The sequence below is a fragment of the Cottoperca gobio genome, chromosome 10, assembly GCF_900634415.1.
Source record: "Cottoperca gobio chromosome 10, fCotGob3.1, whole genome shotgun sequence".
Lineage (NCBI taxonomy): Eukaryota > Metazoa > Chordata > Actinopteri > Perciformes > Bovichtidae > Cottoperca > Cottoperca gobio.
The window spans coordinates 21562603-21568831 of record NC_041364.1 but is presented as its reverse complement, the minus strand read 5'-3'; the positions used below and the strand labels follow the sequence as shown (position 1 = coordinate 21568831).

The following is a 6229-nucleotide window of genomic DNA, read 5'->3' as shown; positions in this document are numbered from 1 at the left end:
CTGAATAAAATAAATCTGGCCTTGGAGGCAAATGCTCTTGACACAGAGCTGTCATATCCTCTTACCCTCTGACACACACACACACACACACACACACACACAGACACACGTGTGTGTGTGCGTGAGTGTGTGTTTGTGTGTGTGTGTGTCAAAAAGTAAGGCCAGAATTGATGAGGAAGAAGGAGAAAGTGTGTTCTGTCTCAACCCGTCACATGACCCGCAGCCCTTCTGACAGAAAGACAGGACTCACACTCACAAACCACCGTCCCTGAAACTAACATGAGCCGTTGGTGAAGAGCTTTGGGCCAGGCTGTGCTACAGGCACCGTTTTGCTTCTCTTTTTCAAGGCAGTGATGTGCGACAGTTTTGGACAAGACGTTGCTGATGGGCAACATTTTGTACATGTTGTTGTCTTACTGACATGACACAATCCTGAAAACATCTTCGCAGAGATCATCTTTGGCACATATATTAGTGACATTGACATCAGTTTGCTAATAAACATAATGTGATTCTTCACTCCGTCATAATCCAGCTCCATTAAAACCCAATCCATACCTGATCGGATCCTGATCTGCATGTTGTATGGCACATTAAAAGACTGTTGCCTTCCCGTAGTTCGGTGTTTGAATACCATGACATGGATGGAATGCAACATAAACAAGGTAAATCATTTAAGCACTAATGCTTTTTCATTGTAGCGCTTAAATTTTATTGTAGGCTTCCGTCTCTCTCTGCCATCCACAGCTTCTCGTGCTTCAGTGTTTTGTGTCTGAAGCAGCTTTGCAAAGTGACCGTCCATCCTCATCTATCTCCTGACTGACTCACTGTTTTCTCTTTCCTACAAGAAGATAAAGCATACTGTCAACCTCGGTTTTTGATCTCTCCTCCAGATGGCTTTCTGCATGCTGCATTATGTGTAATTTTATTTAGCACCTTTAGTACATCAGCTGCAGAAATAAACACTGTGTATTTTGAAGCTGATCCTTTTTAAATTCACTTTTACAATTACAGGTCAATAATAGGCCCAAGTGTTTGCATTTGCTGTGTGTTTCAGTATTACTGTTGTCTAAAACACTCAAATCATTCATTTATATGGACCTGAAATGCATTACTAATATTCTAGGATGTGCAGGCTCACAGACACACCGCCAAAGTAGGAGGAGAGTTCCATGACACACACACACCGCTGTGGGCTACACACACATACGCGCAGAAGTGCACACACTCCTGGTAGTGTTAATGGGTAACAGCGATTCAAATGAATAAATTATTTTCTCTCCTCATCCACTCTGTGAGGATAAGGAAATCCATTCTGTGTAATGGCTGTGGCCGTAAGGACAGTACCAAACGATTACTCTGTGTCTAATAGCTTTAGGTGACCATAGTAGTTACTGACACTGTTATCATATCCTAATGAAAAAGGTGTATAAGCTCAGTTGTGGATGCTTTTTTAAAAAGCTCCTACTGCTTTAATGTTGTTTGGCTGGGTCATTGGTATTTTGGTTCAAAGCTTACGTCTCAAAGCTTAAATATCTCAATAACCCATTGGATGGATTGCCAACTAACAATATATTGATTTAGAAAAACGCATGCCCTTTCTTCTCGCACTACTCTCAGGCCAAATCTTCTGCCCCACCAATGCTCTGGCAGTGACAGGGTTACACGGGTAGGGTTCATCAGGACGCTGCACTCGGGGTCATTACTATATTCCCAAGGTCCTATGTTCCCCAGCTCTATATAGCACGTACTGGGAACCTGAAAAAGATGTTCTCGAGCTCTGTATTCACTTAATATGACATGGGCTATTGAAGGAAGGGTTTTCCAGCACTACTGTATGGCTCTCTAAATTTGACCTTTTTTGAACATTCATTACAGAACACTCCAAAAAAAGCCTCCATTCTTTTGACCCAATAGTGTTTTACCTCATTACTAACTTGTCATGCATTCAAAACCACAAAATCTACATTTACTTTTTATTTTCTGGTCTAAAGGTCTAAAGGCCAACATTGGTTGTGCATGCAGCAAATAAATATTTAGGGTAGTTTTGGGGATCAAACCCAAACAAGAATTTAAGTAAAACGTTATCCACAGAACCACCCAGACTGGGTGTCTCTCTGTTGTTACATCTATTCCCACACGTTTGCCTCTTCCTATTGACTTTGTATGCAATTGAACCGTGTCTAAAATTGACTTTGCTTTCTGTCTGAACACACCTTTTAGTCTCTGAATAATGCTTAATCCCCCTGGTAGACTGAACATTCAAGCATGTTCTCATTACACAGCTGATGCCAAAATGAAGTATGTAATGTACAGCTCTTCCAGAGGAAAATATACAGAAGAGCAAAGTACAACATTTAAAGGAAGTGTAACAACCGCTCCATCTGTACCAATACAGACATGTGAGATACATGTAGCATATGGTACTTATGATCACCACTAACATAATTACCACAGTACATGCTGTCACAGTCTTGATTTTTGTATATCCTGTTTTATTTTGAAGTGTTCACTCCCCCTTATGTCATGTCTAGTTGTACTTCCTGTCTGTGATTGTTGATTTGTTCCTCCTGTGTCTGTTCACCTTGCCCTTGCGTTTTAGCTTCTCTCCCCAGCTGTGTCTCATTCCCCTCGTTTAGTGTCTGTGTGTATATATCCCAGTGTTCCTTGTCAGATCGTCATCTAAGTGTCACCCTTGCAGATGTCGCCTTGTGCTTCCTCGTGCTCCCCGTGTCATCCTGGTTTGTCTTTTCAGTTTACTGTTTACCTTTTGTTATTTTGGAATAAAGCCCTTTTTGTTAATCTCCTCATCTGCCGTCTTGCATTTGAGTCCTCACCTTTTCGCTACCGTGACACATGCATTTCCATGATTTGCATTACTTTACTTTTAACATAATGCCAGCGTGCCCACACAGGGTTGATTGCTAGTAGCTGTAAATTACAAGTCAGCTGCTGAATACAAATGTAAAAATAAAACACACATGCAAAGGTATGCTGCACTAAACAGAATTGAACACTCTAGATGTCTGATGAGACATTCTCTTGTTGTTCCAATACATAAAGTGCTATTTGAAGGTATTACAGTATGTTCTCAAGATTAACACCCCTTAGACCCCCACACAAAGAGACTGTTTCTGAATTTGCGATGAAGAATTATGAAAAGGTAGTGTGCGACACTTGAAAATTGAAGAAAAAAGCTATTATGGCAGCTTCCCTTGGAAATGAACATTTCAAGACCCTGAGTCAAGGCACTTTACAGCTGTTAAACAATCGTTCTACAACAATAGTATAACAGTAATATCACCACTGTTACATAATCTGTTGAATCAGACACAGCAGCTGGAGTCAAAAGGTGTGTTAAGCAGGTTATGTAACATTACAGCCAAAATAAGCCATACTCCAGTTAGCCTTAGTCTGATCCCACACACCAAACTTTTTAGGTCCGTCCTCTACGGTGTGGAACTTTGCATTTGATGTCTCGCCAATCTAAAGCTTGTTTAATAGTAATGTGTTTGACTTTGTGTTAATAAATGTTCACTCTATTCAAATGTGCTGTATTATGAAAGGTTTATTTTTAAGACCTTTCCGCTTTGGAAATCTTTGTGTTTTGCCTTAAAGTTGTCATTTTTTACAATATCAAGTAAGTGAAGTCTATTCATTAGAAACGTTTCTCACTTGCAGAGTTTATTTTTGTCAATAACATTTTTGAATATCTCCAGGGGCTTGGTTTGTTGACTGTGGCTGCACCGGGCTTGTGCTTTGCAGTGAACCTCAGGAGATCAGACATAATGCCAGCATCCGTCTCTGTCTTCCATGCGGAACCTGATTGGGTTGGTGGGCTTGGGGAAACGTGACCATAACCACGTCCATGTCTCCTGCGGCCGTGACCACGACCCCTGCGCTAGCGGCTACGGTCACCTCTTTTTGCAACACTCCTATCTGATGAGTGCATCGCTGTGCTGGGTGTAATCATGTCTCGGACTATTTGCTGGAAGATGGGGGAGATGGCTGTCTGTCCCCTCCTCTGTGGTCTTTGCTGGGATGTTGTAGGATTGTGTCTGTTCTGGGACAGTGGGGAGAGAAGCTCCTCTTCTTCTCCTTCTCCTCTTGGGACTCTCTCTGGAAGTGTTGGACTGTTGTGAAGATCCTGGAGGGGATGTCTGTGTAGGAAAGGATAGTTGTGGTTGGTCAGAGGCAAACGGCCTTCCTCTTCTCCTCATCCTTACACTCTGTTGGCGGCCCACCTCGTCAGCATCCACACTATAACATGAAAATGAATAATGTTTTTATTTACTGGGTAATAATTACTCAACGCCTAAAACACACACACTTCCCCAGTGGCCTAATCCTCCTCTCCTCATTAAAACATGTCTCTCCCATTGACTGTTTCTCTTGTTTAACACGGAAGAAAACAAAATGTTTTTTGTGGAAACTTTTCAGGAGTAATAATGCTCTAAAAACATGATCTGTATTAAAGTCCAACTGAAATTAAATAATTGTTACATATCTGCTCTGTAGATCACATTTCCTGTGTTCTTCTTTAAGGAAAATAAATCTGAAAAATGCAATGATTCTGTACTTTTTGAAAAGGGAACCATCCCCAGTTCTGTGTTAATTCGACAGAACATCGTATTCTATGTTGTAAAGGCTCAGTAGATGAGACAAGCAGGTTAGGTAAAAAAAACTGTAAAGGTCAAGACAGGGCAGGCTTATCAAAACAGGCAAATTTATCCAAAAGGTTGTCAGGCAGAGAGTTAGAAGTCCAGGGATCAGACAATCTGAAGGGGATTGAGTGGAAATGGACTGATATACAGTATATACTGCAGGGCTGATGAGGGGAAGTGGGATTAGTTAAGCAGGTGGGCAAGGAAGGTCAGGTGATGGGAATGGCGGGAAAGGGGTTACTACAGGGCAGGAGGGAGTAGGGATGGGGATACCGCAAAATTTGGTTTTAGTCCGATATCTAGTAATACAGGTCAGGAATTCCCAATATCGGTACATTTTATTACTAAAGGCGGCTTATGTACTTTCAAATAAGGTATTCATGTTGCATTTCTTTAGTTACTTAAGCACATACAAGTTTAAGGACAGTTTTTTAATATTTCGTATTATTGTAAATTGAATGTGTAAACATGAAAGAAGTATTTTTTTAATAAACAAAGTGCAAACATTTATTTGTCCAGACCAATGAATGTTTAAAAAAATAGTTTTTATAAATACGAGATGTAGGTATCTGTAGTATCCATGTTATGGTATGGATCTGCCCACCCATAGTTAAGAGTTAGTATGTGGCAGGAGAAACAGAGTTCTAGCACAGGCCGAGCAGACTGCAGCCTGCTACACAACACAAGAGCCACAGACCATGTGATCAGTGACTGTACTGCCAACTGGTTTGCTTTTGTTTACCATAGACAACCATAAATCCTTGACTTTTCACATCCGTGGTTTGCCTTTGCAACAGGGTCATGAAACATTTGGGAAAACATGTTCAGCTCTTATTTGCAGTTAAATAATAAAACTAGAGATTATAGCTTCCTCCGGAATAACAGTGTTCTGCTAAGCCTATTTCAAATGATTCACTCAGTGACTCACCCCATAGCTCAATAGGCCTCGAGATGGAGCTGCACCAAAGGGCCCATGGTATGAGTCATACTCAGCCCCACTAGGTCTACTCCTAGAGCAGCCCAATAGGGCTGATTGTCCTGCGTCATTCACATCACCAATATGCTTTTCTCCATATAAAAATATTAATTACAGAGATTTAGCAAGTAGCATATTGTACAGCCTGGAAAAGAGCAGGCAGGGTGTCCCATCCTCTTCTCTCTGTTTGTCATCATTGCTATCCTTTCTCCCCAACCCTCTCCGTCTTGCGTATAGTGGGACTTAATAGATGTCCCAAGTGTCCCGTCGTGACCCAGGTGCTTCATTGACAATTTCTTTGCATGTTTGTGTACAGTGTGTGTGCATGACAATGAAACAAGGAAGAGAGCGATTACATAAATCTTAATGCTGTAAGGTTCAATGTTCACTGGAGAGGAGTAAACCCATGACAGCACTGTACTTTGATATATATTCTGCACATGAGAAGGAGAACAGTTACAGTTAAAGAAGCACAAATTTTACACATGACGGTTTTTTTTTCTTTATCTCCAGGACAATACACTCAATCAATACAGCTTTTCAGTTAATCCTAGATACACATATTAATGCAAGCAATATGTAGACTCAG

General features: G+C 41.0%; 1 long non-coding RNA gene across 1 annotated transcript; it reads left to right on the top strand.

Moving 5' to 3' along the window:
- Positions 1–2692: 2692 nt before the first annotated feature.
- On the top strand, positions 2693–4517 carry LOC115014854 (uncharacterized). Its single transcript, XR_003832948.1, has 2 exons — positions 2693–2741; positions 3720–4517. It is a non-coding gene; the product is annotated as an uncharacterized LOC115014854 (long non-coding RNA).
- The last annotated feature ends 1712 nt before the right edge of the window (positions 4518–6229 follow it).